At 39.6% G+C, this 19,051-nt stretch overlaps 1 long non-coding RNA gene across 3 annotated transcripts in view; it reads left to right on the top strand.

Annotated features, from left to right (window-relative positions):
* Positions 1-19,051, top strand: part of LOC100662617 (uncharacterized) — a 76,195-nt gene that overhangs the window by 23,424 nt on the left and 33,720 nt on the right. For all 3 annotated transcript variants that reach the window (XR_002783648.2, XR_002783647.2, XR_002783645.2), the window contains 3 exons: positions 11,701-11,862; positions 12,604-12,717; positions 13,286-16,330. This is a non-coding gene — a long non-coding RNA (uncharacterized LOC100662617). The remainder of the gene's footprint in view (positions 1-11,700; positions 11,863-12,603; positions 12,718-13,285; positions 16,331-19,051) is intronic.

Genomic DNA, 19,051 nt, shown 5'->3' with positions numbered 1-19,051 from the left:
AGCTACTTGATGTTCAAGGGCAAATTTCAGAGTCTCTTCTGACATCGTTTTGGTCTTTTCTTTCTTACTTGTCTTTTAAATGATCTCTTGGTTTTTCATGTGTGATATCCTTGATGTCATTCCACAACTTGTCTGGTCTTCAGTCATGTGTCAATGTTCAATGTGTCAAATCTATCTTGACATGGTCTCTAAAGTCAGGTGGGATATACTCAAGGTCGTACTTTGGGTCTCATGGACTTGTTTTAATTTTCTTCAGTTTGAACTTGAACTTCCATATGATCAATTGATGGCCTGTTCCACAGTTGGCCTCTGGCCTTGATATTGAGCTTTTCCACTGTCTCTTTCCACAGATGTAGTCGATTTGATTCCTGTGTATTCCATCTGGTGAGGTCCACGTGTATAGTTGTCGTTTATGTTGTCGAAAAAAGGTAATTGCAATGAAGACATCACTGGTCTTGCAAAATTCTATCATGCAATCTCTGGCATTGTTTCTATCACCAAGGCCATATTTTTCAACTACCGATCCTTCTTTGTTTTCAACTTTCTCATTCCAATCACCAGTAATTACCAATGCATCCTAATTTCATGTTTGATTAGTTTCAGATTGCAGAAGTTGGTAAAAATCTCCAATTTCTTCTCTTTGGCCTTTGTGTTTGCTTCATAAATTTGAATAATATTTGTATTAACTGGTCTCCCTTGTAGACATATAGATATTTTCCTATCACTGACAGCATTGTACTTCAGGATAGATCTTGAAATGTTCTTTTTGATGATGAATGCAACGCCATTCCTCTTTAAGTTGTCATTCCTGGCATGGTAGACCATATGATTGCCCAATTCAAAATGGCCAATACCAGTACATTTCAGTTCACAAATGCCCCTAGGATATTGATGTTTATGAGTTCCATTTCATTTTTGAGAATTTCCAATTTTCCAGATTCATACTTTGTACATTCCATGTTCTGATTATTAATGAATGTTTGCAGTTGTCTCTTCTCATTTTGAATCATGCCACATTAGCAAATGTAGATCCTGAAAGCTTAACTCCATCCATATCATTAAGGTTGACTCTACTTTGGGGAGGTAGCTCTTCCCCAGTTGTCCTCTGAGTGCATTCCAACCTGAAGGGCTCACCTTCCGGCACTATATCAGACAATGTTTCACTACTATTCATAAGGCTTTCACTGGCTAATTCTTTTCAGAAGTAGAACACCAGGTTCTTCTTCCTAGCCTGTCTTAGTCAGCCGAAACCTGTCTGCCATGGGTGACCCTGGTGGTGTTTGAATACCTGTGGCATACCTTCCAGCATCACAGCAACATGCAAGCCCCCACAGTACGGCAAACTGACAGACGTGGGTGCCTCAAAGCAGAGTTGACTTTAATGAGTCAAGCTTTTGGGACCTTCATTTGCTGATGTAGCATGACTCAAATGAGAAGAAACAGCTGCAAACATCCATTAATAATCAGAACCTTGAATGTACAAAATATGAATCTAGGAAAATTAGAAGTCATCAAAAATGAAATGGAACACATAAACATTTATACCCTAGATGTTAGTGAGCTGAAATGCACCGGTATTGGCCATTTTGAATTGGGCAATCATATGGTCTGCTATGCTGGGAATGGCACATTGAAGAGGAATGGTGTTGCATTCATCGTCAAAAAAGAAAATTTCAAGATCTATCCTGAAGTACAAATAATTAAAACTACACCGATGTTCACTGCAGCGCTATTCACAATAACCCAAAAGTGGAAAAAACCTAAATGCCCATCAAAAGATGAATGGGTAAACAAAATGTGGTATATACATAAAATGGATTATTACTCAACCATAAAGAGAAATAAATTCCTGATACATGCTGCAAGATGGATAAACCTTGAGAACATTATAATGAGTGAAATAAGTCAGTCACAAAAGGACAAATATTGTATGATTCACTCATACAAAATAGGCAAATACATAGATATCAAAACTTATTAGTGATTACCCCTGGTATGAGGGAAGGGGAAAGGAGGAGTCATTGCCTGGGGGGCACTGAGTTTCAGTTAATGGTGGTAGAATAATTTGTAATAATGCTTAAGTTCTGTTAATAGTGGTAATGGTTGTGCAATTTGATGAATGTCATCAATGTCACTGAATTATACATGTAAACACTGTTGAATTGGCAAATGTTTTGTTATACATATTTCTACCACAATAAAAAATAATTATGTTTTTAAGATAGAAGAAAAAAATGTATAACTATATCTACACATGATCACAGATCTCATATTGCCCCAAAAAACATGGATGTGCCTTTTAGCTCTCAACCAATTAGATAATTATTTTGCAAAGATAATTTTATAGAACTCATTGTCTTTCCCAATGGGCAAGTTTCTAACAAACAATACAAAACAAACAAAAAAAACCAAGCCGATGCCATCAAGTCATTTCTGACTCATAGTGACCCTACAGGAAAGAGTAGAACTGTCCCATAGGATTCCCAGAGAGAGGCTGGTGGATTTGAACTGCCTACTTTTTGGTTAGCAGCCAAGCTCTTAACCACTGTGCCATTAGGGCTCTGCCAAACAGTAGTGCATGGCAATAATTAACACACCAAATAGCATTATATGATAAGTTTAACATATCAACTCATAATATAAAATCCTTTTAAAAATCCTTTTTGGCAAGTGTGCCATTTGAGGCTTCTCAAACTTGGTGTCATAAACAGCCTCCAAGATGTCCCCCAATGGTCCTCACCTTATCTGAAGAACGTAGTTGGTGGCCATAGTTTTGGGTTTCACGTGGAAGTATGTCCTAAACGGACATGTTGGGTACTGCCTCCTTGGAAAGAATCCAAAGCTTTAACAGCCTTTTTTTGGTATGCAGGAAAAGCCTTTCTTTACTGTAACTCTCTTAAGAAATTTCTCTGCAATTTCAGTAAGGAAATTCACCTATAGGTGATGTGGAGGACTTGTGGAATCATATGGCCTCCAAAGTAGAAGATATCAGCTGAGTATAGTATGACTCCAACTTGCAAGTGCAGAACAGAGATACTGGAGGGTGACCTACAGTAAAGCTTATGGTGTAGGGAAAGGATCTTGAGAAGATCCATCAACGAAATGTGAAGAGGGATATAAGAGAAGCAGAGAGAGTATGCAAGTTGCCTACTTCAAGGATACTGGCCTCATCTCATTTATGAAAGGGTTAAGTTTTTTAACTCATTTTTTTAAAAATCATGTTACTTTGATAGGTCAGAGTAGAACTGCCCCATAGAGTTTCCAAGGAGCACCTGGTGGATTTAAACTGCCAACCTCTTAGCAGCTGTAGCACTTAACCACTATGCCACCAGGGTTTCCATATATATACGTTTTTTTGATGTATATGTATATATACATATAAAAAAAACCAGTGCATATACATATATATATATTTCTTCCCAAGTATATGTATATATTTCTTCCATTCATTTTAGCTACTTGAGGTTCAAGAGCAACTTTAAGAGTCTCTTCTGACATCCTTTTTGGTCTTTTTTTCCCTATGTTTTTAATGACCTCTTCTTGCTTTCTTCATGTATGATATCCTTGATGTCTTTCCACAACTCATCTGGTTTTTGGTCATTAGTGTTCAATGTTTCAAATCTGTTCTTCAGACGATCTCTAAGTTCATGTGAGATATGTTCAAGATTGTATTTTGGCTCTCGGGGACTTGTTCTAATTTTCCTCAGTTTCACCTTGAGCCTCCATGTGAGCAATTGATGGTCTGTTCTACAGTCAGCCCCTGGACTTGTTCCGACATGATATTGAGCTTTTCCATCATCTCTTTCCACAGATGTAGTCGATTTGATCCTTGTGTGTTCCGTCTGGAAGGTCCATGTGTATAGTCGCTGTTTATGTTGTTGAAAAAAAGGTATTTCCAATGAAGAAGTCATTGGTCTTGCAAAATTCTATGATGCGATCTCTGGCTTTGTTTCTATCACCAACACCATATTTTCCAACTAACAGTCCTTCTTTTTTGTTTCCGACTTTCAAATTCCAATCACCAGTAATTATTGATTGCATATTTGATCAACTTCAGACTGCAGAAGTTGGTAAAAATCTTCAATTTCTTCTCTTTGGTTTTAGTGGTTGTTGCATAAATTTGGATAATAGTCATATTAACTGATCTTTCTTGTGGATGAATGGATATTATCCTATCACTAATAGCGTTGTACTTCAGCATAGATCTTGAAATGTTCTTTTTGACGATGAATGTGATGTCATTCCTCTTCAATTTGTCATTCCTGGCATAGTAGACCACATGACTGTCTAATTCAAAATGGCTGATACCAGTCCATTTCAGTTCACTAATGCCTAGGATTTTGATGCTTATGAGTTCCATTTCATTTTTGATGACTTCCAGTGTTCCTAGATTCATACTTCATACCTTCCATGTTCCAATTATTAGTGGATGTTTGCAGCTGTTTCTTCTCATTTTGAGTTGTGCCACATCAACAAATGAAAGCCCCAAAAGACTTCATCCACATAACTATGGTGGATTCTACTCTGAGGAGGCAGCCCTCTCCCAGTAATATCTTGAATGTTTTCCAACTGAGAGGCTTATTTTCCAACTCTATATCAAATAATGTTCCACTGTTATTTATAAAGTTTTCAGTGGCCAATGTTTTCAGAAGTAGACTGCTGGGTCCTTCTTTCTACTCTTAGTCTGGAAGGTCAACTGAAAACTGTCCACCAAGGGTGACCCTACTGGTATTTGAAGTACTGGTGGCAAAGCTTCCAATATCACAGCTACGTGCAAGCCACCACAGTATGATAAAATGATAGACACGTGGTGAAAGGCAAGGAAGAAATGATGAGGTAAAAGAACTGAAAAGAAGATTTCAAAGGGTGGGTCTAGAAGACAAAGTAAAGTATTATAATGAAATGTGAAGACCTGGAGACAGAAAACAAAAGTGGAGAACATGTTCGGCATTTCTCAAGCTGAAAGAACAGAAGAAAAAAAATTCAAGCCTTGAAGGATTCTACGGGGTAAATATTAAAAGATACAGGAAGCACCAAAAGAAGATGGAAGAAATACACAGAGTCACCGTAACAAAAAGAATTGGCTGATGTTCAGCCATTCTAGAATGTAGCATATGATTAAGAACCTATGATATTGAAGGAAGAGGTTCAAGCTGCACTGAAGGCATTGGTGAAAACCAAGTTTCCGGGAATTGGCAGAATACCAACTGAGATATTTCAAAACACGGGTACAGCTCTGGAAGTGCTCATTAGTCTATGCCAAGAAATTTGGATGACAACTATCTGGCTGACCAGCTGGAAGAGATCCATATTTGTACTGATTCCAAATAAAGGTGATCCAACAGACTCAGAAATTATCTAACAGGATCATTAATATCACAAGTAAGTAAAATTTTGCTGAAAATCATTCAAAAGTGGTTGCAGCAGTACATTGACTGGGAACTCCTAGAAATTCAAGCAGGATTCAGAAGATGTGGAACAAGAGATATCATTGCTTATGTCAGATAGATATTGGCTAAGAGCAGAGAATACCAGAAAGATGTTTACCTGTGTTTTATTGACTATTTTCTTAGTTATCTAGTGTTGCTATAACAGAAATGCCACAGTCGATGGCTTTAACAGAAATTTATTCTCTCATAGTCTAGGAAGCCAGAAGTTCAAATTTGGTCTCAGCTCCAGGGAAAGGCTTTCTCTATCTGTTGGCTGGGGAGGGGAGGGGGAAGGTCCTTGCCATCAATCTTCCATGGTTGAGGAGCTTCTCAGCACAAAGCCTCTGGTCCAAAGGACGTGTTATTCTTCTGGCTCTTGGTTTTTGGTGGTATGAGGTCCCTTTGTCTCTCTACTCACTTCTCTCTTTTGTATCTCAAAAGAGATTGACTTAAAACACAACCCAATCTTGTAGATTGAGTCCTACCTTATTAACATAACTGCTGCTAACCCCACCTCATTAACATTATAGAGGCAGAATTTACAACACATAGAAAAATCACATCAGATGACATAATGGTGGACAATCACACAGTACTGGGAATCATGGCCTAGTCAAGTTGAAACATATTTTTAGGGGACACAACTCAGTCCATAACCAATAAGTAAAGGCATTCAACTGTGTGATCATAACAAACTATGGATAACATTGCAAACAATGGGAATTCCAGAAAGCTTAATTGTGTTCCTGAGGAACCTGTACTTAGACCAAGAGGCAGTCATTAGAACAGAATAAGTGGCTATTTCGTGGTTTAAAGTGAAGAAAGGTGTGCATCAGGGTTGAATCCTTTTACCACACTTAGTCAATCTGTATGCTGAAAAAATAATCTGAGAAGTTGGACTACATGAAGAAGAACAGGGCATCAGGGTTGGAGGAAGACTCAATAACAACCTGCCTTATGCAGATGACACAACCTTGCTTGCTGAAAGTGAAGAGAACCTGAAGCACTTACTAGGGAAGATCAAAGACCACAGCCTTCAGAATGCATTACACCTATACACAAAGAAAACAAAAATGGACAAAAACAGCTGGGCCAATAAGTAACATCATGATAAATGAAAAAAAAAAAAATTGAAATTGTCAAAGATTTCATTTTACTTGGCTCCACAATCAATGCCCATAGAAGCATCAGTTAAGAAATCAAAGGATACGTTGCACTGACATATTTGCTACAAAGGATCTCTTTAAAGCATTAAAAAGCAAAGATGTCACTTTAAGGACTGAAGTGCGCTTGACCCAATCCATGGTGTTTTCAATCACTTCATATGCATGTGAAAACCGGACAATGAATAAGGAAGACCGAAGAATTGATGCTTTTGAATTACGGTGTTGGCAAAGAATACTGAATACACCATGGACTGCCAGAAGAATGAACAAATCTGTCTTGGAAGAAATACAGCCAGAATGCTCCTTAGAAGCAAGGATGGCAAGACTTTGTCTCGCGTCTGACAAACCCAAGATTGGCAGGTCAGATGGTAGATCACTGGAAGTATCAGAACACATCATGGAGGATGACTACATCATTACATAACTGCCAAATTACATCATTATATAACTGCCAAACCGCTGAGAATCATGACTCAGCCAAGTAGACACACAACCTTAACCATCATAGGTGTATTATATTTTGGGACTTCAGGAGGACAGGAACTTACCCAAATCTGTGGGTAAAAAAAAGTACTAGAGGTAAAATCTGGTGGCAAGCTCTTGTCTTGGCTTCCTAGCTTGGAGAAGCTTTTACATATTCAATCTGAGATTTCCTAGGAAAAATTCCAGCAAAGCAGATTTAAAAGGCCTATATGATAAAACCACCATTCTTGCTGCACCTATGTAAATACTTATGAGCAACATTATTGTTATGGATTGAATTGTGTTCACCAAAAATATATGTTAGAATTCTAATCCCTATACCTGTGGATGTAATCTAATTTGGGAATTGGATTTTCTTTGTCAAGTTAATAAGGCCATATCAGTGTAGGGTGTGTCTTAAATCTCCTAATTTTTTTAGATATAAAAGGAGCAAATTAGACACAGAGAAGCATGAAAGGGGAAAGATAGATGCCACATGGAGATCTCCAAGGAAGTACAGAATGCCACAGAAGCTGAGACAAGGATTTTCTGCAAGAGTGAAAAGAGAGAGATCCTTCCCCTAGAGCTGGCACCCTGAATTCAGACTTTTAGCCTTCTAAACTGTGAGAAAATAAACATCTGTTTGTTAAAGCCACCCACTTGTGGTATTTCTGTCTGCTATATAGGCACTAAGAAACTCAGACATCAATTATAAAGGAAAGATACTACACTTTCCTAGAGAAAAAGAGCAGGTCAGCTACAAAGAAATGAGAATAAAATGACATTTTTCTTCTCAGTAGCAGCCCTGGATGCTGGAAATCAATGGAGTTATGTCTTTACCATTCTCAGGGGGTCTTCCCTACTTATCTAGCAGCAGTAAGTAACTAATACATTTATTTTAAGATCAAGAATAACTTTGTTTTGAGATTGTCTTTGAGCAAAAGTAGAGTAACTATACAAATTTATGTTTCAATAGATAATCGTAGCAAGCCGTTGTGGGCTATCAGATACTGGTCCTGTTCATTAACTTTGAGTGCTTTACACCTCTTTGTAAACCACAGGCAACTAATGATTGTGTTTTCTACCTGTAAAACAGCTTATGCTGTTTCCATGTGTCCATAAATAATCATTTACCTGAAAGAAAAATTAGGAATATGAGAAGGACCAACAATGTAGAAACTAAAGAATAAACCATTAGCCATTTAGATGCAGCACTAAAAGGAAGTTAGAAAAAATCCTCTAACGCAAGGCAAACTTATAGGATGCTTGATTTTGGGTACAATTTCTTTAGTCATGGGAGCTGAACTTTCATGTTTTGGAAGATAAACTCTAAGATTACAAATAGTGCTAGACAAAGTAGCATTAGAACTACACAACTCAGTGTCACAACTTAGGCAAGGCATCTTTTCACTATCCAAAGAATTATCAGAAATTCATGAAATGACACTAAAAAAAAGACTAGATAATCTTCAGATTATATGTTGATCTCACAAGAAAGTGTTTCATGCTTTGTTTGGGTCACAGTGCTGTGTGTACACAAATGACACCTAGCATGAAATTCATCAAAGTGTTGGAGCAGCTGAAGCTCATGCATAAGAAGCTGCCGAACTGGTCAAAGTGAAAATTGAAACTCCATGGGATTTACTCTCCCGGCTAAATCTTGGCTCAGAGGAATCTTTCAAACTTTGAGTATTGCCCTATTAGTCACTATCATTGTAATCACCTTCCTAAAACGTATAATCTCAAGGATCTCAAATACTTGTGTACAGCTTTCTAAGATGGCAAATGATATCCACCATCATCAGTCAGTCCACAGAAACAAGCACAACAACAGGATCAGATTTCGGCTTTCTTCAATGAATATCTCTACTGAGCAGTGATGGAAATATTTGATCAAGCTCTCAGTACCTTTGAGGTTATTTCCAAGAGGAGGACGTATTGTTTAAAAAAAAGAAACTGAGGCCCAGAATTTCAGATTCCTCTGTATGCATAGGAAATTTCACAAAGATCTCTGATCAATGTGGAGTGCACCCAAGAACAGATGAACAGAAACAGAGGACGCATGGTTGTGTACTCAACATGGCCCTTCTAGCTATGATCTTTGCGATCTAGACAGTGATTGAGTGGGACTATGCAAATAAGGTATATGGAACCTGTGATGGTTGGGATTATGTGTCAGTTTGGCTAGGCCATGATTCCCAATATTGTGTGGTTGTCCTCCATTTTACGTGTCTTGGATCCTGACCTCCACATTTTGATAAACCAGGATTGATTTATATATACATTTTTTTTTTTTTTGGTGAAAACATACACAGTAAAACGTGCACCAATTCAAGAATCTCTACATGTACAATTCAGTGACAGTGATTATTCCTCATGTTGTACAACCCTTCTCCTTTTCCAAATTATTCCTCCACCATTAACATAAACTCACTGCCCCCTAAACTTTCCCCTTAGTTTTTCCGTCAATAAAATGGTGATAATATAGGCGGCTGTGTGAAAATCAATTGGAATAATAGTTTCCAAGCATTTAGCACCATGCCTGGCATATGGCAAGCTGTCAATTGATGTCCTATGTTGTTCTGGGGTGCGGTAGGGATGAATTACACCTCTCTGGAGTATGTCCTCTACTTCAGTGCATTTTCTGTTCTTAAGCTGGGAGAAGTGATATAGAGAGGAAAGAGGATGTAAATTCTTAAATCTGGTGGTTAGGTAAGGGAGGACCCAGGTCTTGGGGTGTGACTAGAGCTATGGAGAAGCCTGAAGCTTTAACTACAGAGATTTTTCTTGATATCAGCATTTGAAAATTCCATTCATCAGCTTGTGCAATGTGCCTTGTTTACAAGTTCTTAGAGAGTATCATGTGGAGAAGAGCACAGGCCAGACAGTATTCCAATGGTATGGTCAATAGGTGTTTATTACTCACAGAATAAACAGGACAAGGATGAGTAGAACTGCATACATTATCATCAGCCAAGGCTCCCTGAAGTTAGCCTGTAGTCTAGGGTGTGATATCACACCCATGCATGCCCCTTTGGCACCATGGGAAATGAATGCTGAAGCTCCTCTCTGCTGGGATTAGATACTAACAGGGAGCCATGTCCATATGACAAATAGAATGTATAGAGAAAAGGTAGGGGGCATAATAAAAGGTTAAAGTGGAAGGGGTCATGAAAGTAGAAGGCCACCCACAGAGCAACAGACATTATTCATAGCCCCTGATCTGGGGTAGTGACCATCTCCTACTGGTTATTCTAGATTTACTTGGCCTCAGGAGCATTCTTTCCCCCTTTGTCCTGGTAGGATAATTTAACGCAGTCCTGGGTTTCTTCAGAGGGCTATTGTCTCCCTCTAAGGCACATACTCTGTGCCCATTAATAGCTATTATGTCCATTAGCAGTTAGGGAGCAGGTAAGGGGACATTTATAATACAGCACATCTGTGTGCCCAGCAGACCCAAAACCCAGCAGATTTAAGTAAATAGACTTCTCTATATAATCCACCAGGTGCTCCTTGGAAACTTCATGGGGCCGTTCTACTCTGTCCTATAGGGTCGCTATGAGTTGGAATTGACTCGATGGCACTGGGTTTGTTTTTTTTTTTTTTTTAATCTAGTCTAGGGAAACCCTGGTGGCATAGTGGTTAAGAGCTACGGCTGCTAACCAAAAGGTTGGCAGTTCAAAATCCACCAGGTGCTCCTTGGAAACTCTACGGAGCAGTTCTACTCTGTCCTATAGGGTCGCTATGAGTCGGAATCAACTCAATGGGAACAGGTTTGGTGTTTTTTTGGATCTAGTCTAGAGGAGCCCTGGTGGCTCAGTGTTTAAGAGCTCAGCTGCTAACCGAAAGATTGACAGTTTGAATCCACCAACCACTCATTGGAAACCCTATGGGGCAGTTCTACTGTCCTATAGGGTTGCTATGAGTCAGAATCAACTTGACAGAAACAGGTTTTGTTGGTTTTGGATCTAGTCTAGAAGGAGACTGGGGAACGTAAGTGGTTTGTGTTAGCTACTACAAGAAAGGCTGGGGGTTTGAAACCACCCAGCAGCTCTTTGGGGGAAAGATCTGGTGATCTGCTTCCATAAAGATTACAGCTAATAAAACCTTATGGAGCAGTTCTACTGTGTAACATATCGGGTAGCCATGAATCGGGTGCTGACTGGACAGAAGCTAACAACATCTAGTCTGGAATGCACTCTGGAAGGCAAGCCTCCCACTGCTATTTTGGTTTCAGGGCTTTCTTTAGCAGCAGCCAAGGCACGTATTCATTGTCTAAACTTATTTTACTGGAAGCTTCAAATATCTTGATCTCACCACATTCAGGGAAGTAGAACTCTGAGGCCTCGGATGCCTCCAGAGTCAATAACTCACTTGAATCTTACGAATCCTTTGGCCGAATAAGGCAGACATGATTCTACCATTTTAAAGCTAGTTAAAAGGAGACAGAAAGGTTACAAAAACACATGGCTCCCTTGCCTGACCTTGAGGTGAGCAGAGTCAGGGTTGCTAGATGAAGCCAGGGCCAGAGTATCCCTGAGGCAAGAGGAGTACACCTGGGATCCCATTGGCTGCTCTTTTCAGGTTATAAACCAGAGATTCTCTGTGCCTAAGGTACTTAAGTTTTTTTTTTTTTTTTTAAGGTACTTACCAGCTATACCCTGCCTCCTGCTCCTCCCTGGTGCTGGGCTCTGAGATGGGTAAGTGCCTCCTGCTGCTGCTCCTGGGCCTCTCTTTGCTGCTGGGCTTCCTGCAAGGTGAGCTCCTGGAGAGGGAGATGGAGCTGGACACGTTTAAGAGTACAGGTGAGCAGAACACATGCAGGTGGCTGTGGATTGTTGGACCATGAGGTGATGTGCAAGGATGGCCCTAACCTTCACTTTAGAGGTGGTCTCCACAGCCTCCACCCTACCCCACTCATTTTCCTCACCCTTTCCACTCTCCTTTGCTTACTCCTCCACTTTTGGCCTCACTTTGCTCCTTTTCCTTTCTTTCTCCTCCCTCGCCTATTTTACTTCAGGCTCTTCCCCATACTACCTCAGATTCTAACCCTGATACTCCCTGATACTCTCAGCTTTCTTGCTGAGAGCCCTAAATTTGAGTTGACAGGGTGCTAGGAAGGCTATATGTGAGTGATGAGGGCAGATGATGATGGTTGTTCTGGGAGGAGGGGTGCAGGTCACAGGATTTGGGATCTTGGGGAGTTGTAATGTAAGTCATGATTTTCACCCTCTGGCAGCATGGTCTATTTCAGGAAGCCTGAGTACTTGTGAGTATAGAGATTCTGTCTCTACTTGGGCGAGACCCCGCCGCCAGACACGTATCCTCCTCCCCAGAAAGGCCCTTGATGCAGGCCCCAACACCCCTATACGTGGAAGAGGCTCCAGAGGCATAAGCCAACCACACAGAAATCAAACTGAGCTTTCAACACATTCACCCAGGCCAATACCAGTGGAGACCTGGCCATGGTTCGTGCTAGGTGTGGGGTACGTGGCTGGCAAACTGAGCCCAGAAAGAGACTCATTATGCTGGTTTTTACTTTCTAGCTCTGAAATGTTACAAATGTCATTTTATCGGTTTTAATGGGACTTGCTGGACTAAGAGAACCATCTGCCAAGCTCAAAAGGACCAGCAGTGTGTTCTGAAGAAGTTCTATGGAGGTAGGTGGGTACTGAGTAGCCTGATCTTGAGGGAGGTGGCTCTCTCAGGAGCCGTAGTGGGTAGGAGCAGAGAGTGTGCGAGGATTTTTTTTCCCTAAAGATTTGGGACAGTGTTCTCTGGTTTGGTGCTGTATTGCCACTGGTTCTTGATGAACCAGTAGACCTGTCAGGAGAAAAGGTACTTGCTGAGGGGTCTCTGGGTTCTTGGGTGCTGCTAGAACAACAGGCAAATGGGTGCTGTTAAATCCTGAGGGATGACAGGAATTTGGCTATAAAAATTCCACTGGGGTTTGTTTGTGGAAAGCCTTCTTAGAGCTGGAGGCTCTGTTGGGGAAGATTTGGGGCTGGGACAGGGTGATCCACCAGAGGCCCACCTCAGTCATCTCAGTCCCTTCCCACCAAGCAACTTGACACCCAGGGCAATGTGCTGTTTCTCCTCACTCACTGAATCACTGATTTTCCAACAAATGTTTATTGCTTACCACTTATGTGGCAAACGCTTGCCTTCTTGAAGAGTGATTGAAGGCAGAAATCAGGATCCCCTTTTCTTGTCTTTCTTCTTCTCCAGGTAACAAGTTTATATTTGGAACCCAGACATGTGGGACTACGTGCAACCCCACGACCATAGTCTATCGAGATGAGTACACCTATTTCTCATGCTGTAAAGACAATCTCTGTAACAAGTTTTAGAGGATTGACCCTTGATCGTGAGCCTCAGCCCTCCAGTTCAGCCCTTCTCTGTTCTCAGCCTCAAAGGACCGGGCTTTCTTTCTGCTGCATTGTCCAAGCCCTGAAGCCAGCTCCTGCTCAGCTACAAGTGCTCAAGTTTCAACAGCTCCACGCATCTGATAGGTGCTTTCTTCTTTCCACCATCCATAGTGCTCTGCCCTATCTTGGATTTTAGTCTCCTTTCCTTCATTTATTCCTCCCACTCCTGCCTCCCATCCTCCCTCTCCTCAATCCTTTCTTTCTTCAACAAACATTTCCTGACTGCTGAGCACTGTAACTAGGTGGTGAATGTACAACAGTGAATAAGACAGAAATAAGACAGAAAAGATCCCTCTTCTCAACACATCTTTAGTACTCCTTTTCTGCCAGGCTGGCCAGGATTACTATGGTCCCAGCGCTCGCTACCCTTCTATTTATAGAATTTAGGGCTTGAAAGAACTCCTTTGCCATCCCTTCCATCATACACACACACACACACACACGCATGCACGCATGTGCTCTTCCTCTCTCTCACTGATACAAATTTCATCAGTCTTTTCCCCTTTGCTCATTTTTGCTTTTTTCCTAAGACATCCCTTAGATTTTGGGGTTGGTGTCACTGTAATTTTTGTTTTAATTACATGAGCAATATGAATGTTTAATTTAAGAAATGTTAAAATAAAAAAGTAGACATCATTAGTAGTCTTATCCTGTGCACTTGCATATACATTTTTAGTGTATTGATTTCTTTTTTTATTATGATATTTTATTGTGTTTTTGGTGAAAGTTCAAACAGCAAATTAGGTTCCCATTTAACAATTTCCATACTTGTTCTTCAGTGACATTGGTTACGTTCTTTACAATGTGTCAACATTCTCATTATTTCCTTTCTGGTTGTTCCATTTCCATTAATCTAGATTCACTGCTCTGCCTTACTTTCTCATCTTTGCTTTAGTGTAAATTTGACTTTTGGTCTCATATAGATGATTTTTTAAAGGAGCACAGTACTCACGGGTGATATTATTTATTTTATGAATCAATCTGTTATTTAGCTGAAAGGTGACCTCTGGGTATGGTTTCAGTACAAACTTCAAAGGGTATTTCAGGGCAATAGTCTTGGGGGCCCCTCTGGTCTCTACTGGTCAAGTAAGTCTGGTCTTTTTTAAGAATTTGAGTTTTGTTCTACATTTTTCTCCCATTCTATCTGGGACATTCTGTTGTGTCCTTGGTCAGAATAGTCAGTGGTAGTAGGATAGAACTGATGTGGTTCATGCAGGCTATTAGTTTATAGACTAGTTTCTTTGAGTCTTTGTTTTCCTTCTTTATCTTTTGCTCCAGATGAGTAGAGATCAATAGTTGTATCTTAGATGGCCACTCACAAGCTTTTAAGATCCCAGATGCTACTCACCAAACTAGGATGTAGAACATAAACTGTGTTATGCCAATTGACTGAGTTGTTGCACGAGACTTCAGTCCTAAGCCTTCAAATCCAGTAAACCAATCTCACAAGGTGTTTGGTTATGTCTAGGAAGTATCTGCAACTGTGCCTCCTATGTGTTTTATTATATATATGAATATATATGCAGTACGCACATACATGTATATACTCATGCCTACAGATATGCGTACACATACACCCTTATATACACATCTATACATTCATAACAAATCTGTCTTAGAAGAAGTACAATTAAAATGCTCCTTAGAAGCAAGGATGGCGAAACTACATCTTACATACTTTGGACATATTATCAGGAGGGTTCAGTCCCTAGAGAAGGACATCATGTTTGGTAGAGGGTCGGTGGAAAAGAGGAAGACTCTCAATGAGATGTATTGACACAGTGGTTGCAACAATTGGCTCAAGCATAACAACAATAGTGAGGATGGTGCAGACCAGGCAGTGTTTTGTTCTGTTGTATAAAGGGTTGCCGTGAGTCGGGACTGACTTGATGGCACCTAATAACAACAACATACCTTCATATACACATATATGTACACTTATCTACCTATGTAACCACAAACACATTTTTTGGTTGTTATTGCTGTTGTTGTAAACTTGTACATGGTATAGCATTTACCAAAAACGTCCTTTATTTTTGTGTACTTCTTAGTATCATCATTCACCCATATTTGGTATTGCCTTAAACATCCTTTATTTTTGTGTGCTTCTTAGTATCATCATTCACCCATATTTGGTATTGCCTTCACCATCACTCAAAATAACAAGCATCTACTACCCAGAAAGTGATTGCCCCTCCCTCGCCCTCCAATCCCTGGTAACCACCAATGAATGCTGGTTTCTGTATATATACCTATTAACGGCTTCTTATAAGAGCATGATCAAACAATATTTGTCCTTTTGGGGTTGACTTATTTCACTAAGCATAATGTCCTCCAGGTTCATCCATGTTATATTTTGAGAACTCATCATTATTCTTTATAGCTGCAAAGAATTCCACTGTATGTATGTACCGCATTTTGTTTATTCATTCATCCATTGATGGGCATTTAGGTTGTTTCCATCTTTTTGCTATTGTCACTAATGCTGCAGTGAACATAGGTGTGCATATGTCTATTTGTGTCATTGCTATTAGATCTCTAGGGTAGCTACCTAGAAGTGAGATTGCTGCATCATAAGGTATTTGTATTTCTAGCTTTTTGAGGAAGTGTCATACCATTTTTCATAGTAGTTGTACTGTTTGACAATCCATTTGCAGTGGATAAGGGTTCTAATCTCCCCAAAACCTTATCAGTATTTGTTTATGTCTTTTTTTTTTTTTTAATCATTGCCATTTTTGCAGGTAGGCTTATTGATTTCTAACAAAAAATGCCTGATGAAATTTTGATTGGAATTAATGCTATACATTTCCTTGAAGCACTGTTGATCTGCATCCCAGAAATTTTGGTATGTCTTTATTTTTATTCCATTCAAAGTATTTTCTATTTCCCCCTTCGACTTACTCCTTTCAGTTAGAAGTATGTTGGTTAATTTCCAAAATAATTGGAGTTTTCCTGGTTATCTTTCGATTATTGATTACTAGTTTAATTTCAATGTGGTCAGAAAACATACTCCGTATGATTTATTTTAAATTCATTGAGACTTATTTTATAGCACACAGTATAGTCTATCATTATGAATGTTTCAGAACAGTTAAAAGGAATGTTATTCTACTGCTGCGTATTCTACAAAATATCAGTTAGGACTAGTTATTTGACAGTGTGTTTAGGTATTCCACTCAGCAATTTTTTTTTTTTTGTCAACTTGTTCTATTGATTGCTGAGAGAAAAAACCAAACCAAACCCAGTCCCGTCGAGTCGATTCCAACTCATAGCAACCCTTTAGGACAGAGTAGAACTGCCCCATAGAGTTTCCAAGGAGTGCCTGGTGGATTTGAACTGCTGACCCTTTGGTTAGCAGCTGTAGCACTTAACCACCACGCCACCAGGGTTTCCTACTGAGAGAAGAGTTTTGAAATTTCTAGTTATTATTATGAATTGGTCAATTTCTCTGTTTCCACTGGTTTTTGCTTTATGTATTTTGGCATTCTTTTGTTAATGCACAAAACATTCAGGATTATTATGTTTTCTTGGTGAATCGGCCTTTTTATCATTAAGCAGTGTCCCTCTTTCTCTCTGGTAATATTCATTTTCCTGATAATAACCACTCCAACTTTCTTTAAATTAGTGTTTGCATGATACATCTTTCTAATTCCTTTATATATACATATACACACACACACGCATAAATAAATAAATATGTTGTGGTTAGGTGCCGTCAAATCAATTTTGACTCATAGCAACCCTACGTACAACAGAACAAAATACCGCCTAGTGCTGTGCCATCTTCACAGTCGTTTTTATGCTTGAGCCCATTGTTGCAGCCACTGTATCAATCCATCTCATTGAGAGTCTCCCTCTTTTTCACTGATCTTCCACTTTACCAACCATGATGTCCTTCTCCAGGGACTGATCCCTACTGATAATATGTCCAAAGTATGTGAGACATAGTCTCACCATCTTTGCTTCTAAGGAGTACTCTGTTTGTATTTCCTCCAAGACAGATCTGTTCATTTTTTTGGCAGTCCATGGTATACTCAATATTCTTCTTCAACACCACAATTCAAAGATGTCAATTCTTCTTCAGTCTTCCTTATTCGTCATTCAGCTTTCTCATGCATATGAGGTGACTGAAAACACCATTGCTTGGGTCAGGTGCACCTTATCTTCAACGTGACATCATTGCTTTTCAACACTTTAAAGAGGTCTTTTGTAGCAGATTTGCTCAATGGAATGCGTCTTTTGATTTCTTGACTGCTGCTTCTGTGGGCGTTGTTTGTGAATCCAAGTAAAATAAAATCCTTGACAACTTTAATTTTTTCTCTGTTTATCACAATGCTGCTTATTGATCTAGTTGTGAGGATTTTCATTTTCTTTATATTGAGACATAATCCATACTGAAGGCTGTGGTCTTTGATCTTCATCAGTAAGTACTTCAAGTCCTCTTCACTTTCAGCAAGTAAGGTTGTGTCATCTGCACATGGAAGGTTATTAATGAGTCTTCCTCCAACCCTGATGCCCTGTTCTTCTTCACATAGTCCATCTTCTCAGATTGTTTACTCAGCATACAGATTGAATAGGTATGGTGAAAGGATACAACCCTGATGCACACCTTTCCTGACTTTAAACCATGCAGTATCCTCTTGTTCTGTTTGAACTACTGCCTCTTGACCTATGTACAGGTTCCTCATGAGCACAGTTTGGTGTTCTGGAATTCCCATTCTTCGCAGTGTTATCCATAATTTGTTATGACCCACACAGTCCAATGCCTTTGCATAGTTGATAAAACACAGGTAAACATCTCTCTGGCATTCTTTGCTTTCAGCCATGATCCATCTCATATCGACAATGATATCCCTGGTTCCACATCCTCTTCTGAATCTGGCTTGAATTTCTGACAGTTCACTGTCGATACACTGCTGTAGCTGCTTTTGAATGATCTTCACCAAAGTTTTACTTTTGTGTGATGTTAATGGTATTGTTCAATAATTTCCACATTTGGTTGGATGACCTTTCTTGGGAATTGGTGTAAATATGGATCTCTTCTAGTCAGTTGGCCAGGTAGCTGTCTTCCAAATTTCTTGGCATAGATGAGTGAGTACTTCCAGTGTTGCATCCGTTTGTTGAAACGTCTCAACTGGTATTTCATCAATTCCTGAAGCCTTGTTTTTCGCCAGTGCCTTCAGTGCATTTCAGACTTCTTCCTTCAGTACCGTCAGTTCCTGATCATACGCTACCTACTGAAATGGTTAAATGTTGACCAATTCTTTTTGGTATAGTGACTCTGTGTATTCCTCCCATCTTCTTTTGATGCTTCCTGCCTTGTTTAATATTTTCCCCACAGAATCCTTCAGTATTGCAACTCCAGGCTTGAATTTTTTCTTCAATTCTTTCACCTGGAGAAATGCCAATCCTGTTCTTCCCTTTTGGTTTTCTATTTCCAGGTCTTTGCAAATTTCATTATAATACTTTACTTTGTCTTTTTGAGCTGCCCTCTGAAACAAAAATAGAAACGATGCCAGACTATGCATTACAAACTATGCAGTACTGTACAAAATGGAGTGACTGT

Source organism: Loxodonta africana, chromosome 7 (genome assembly GCF_030014295.1).
Source record: "Loxodonta africana isolate mLoxAfr1 chromosome 7, mLoxAfr1.hap2, whole genome shotgun sequence".
NCBI lineage: Eukaryota > Metazoa > Chordata > Mammalia > Proboscidea > Elephantidae > Loxodonta > Loxodonta africana.
This window is presented reverse-complemented; position numbering and strand designations above follow the sequence as displayed.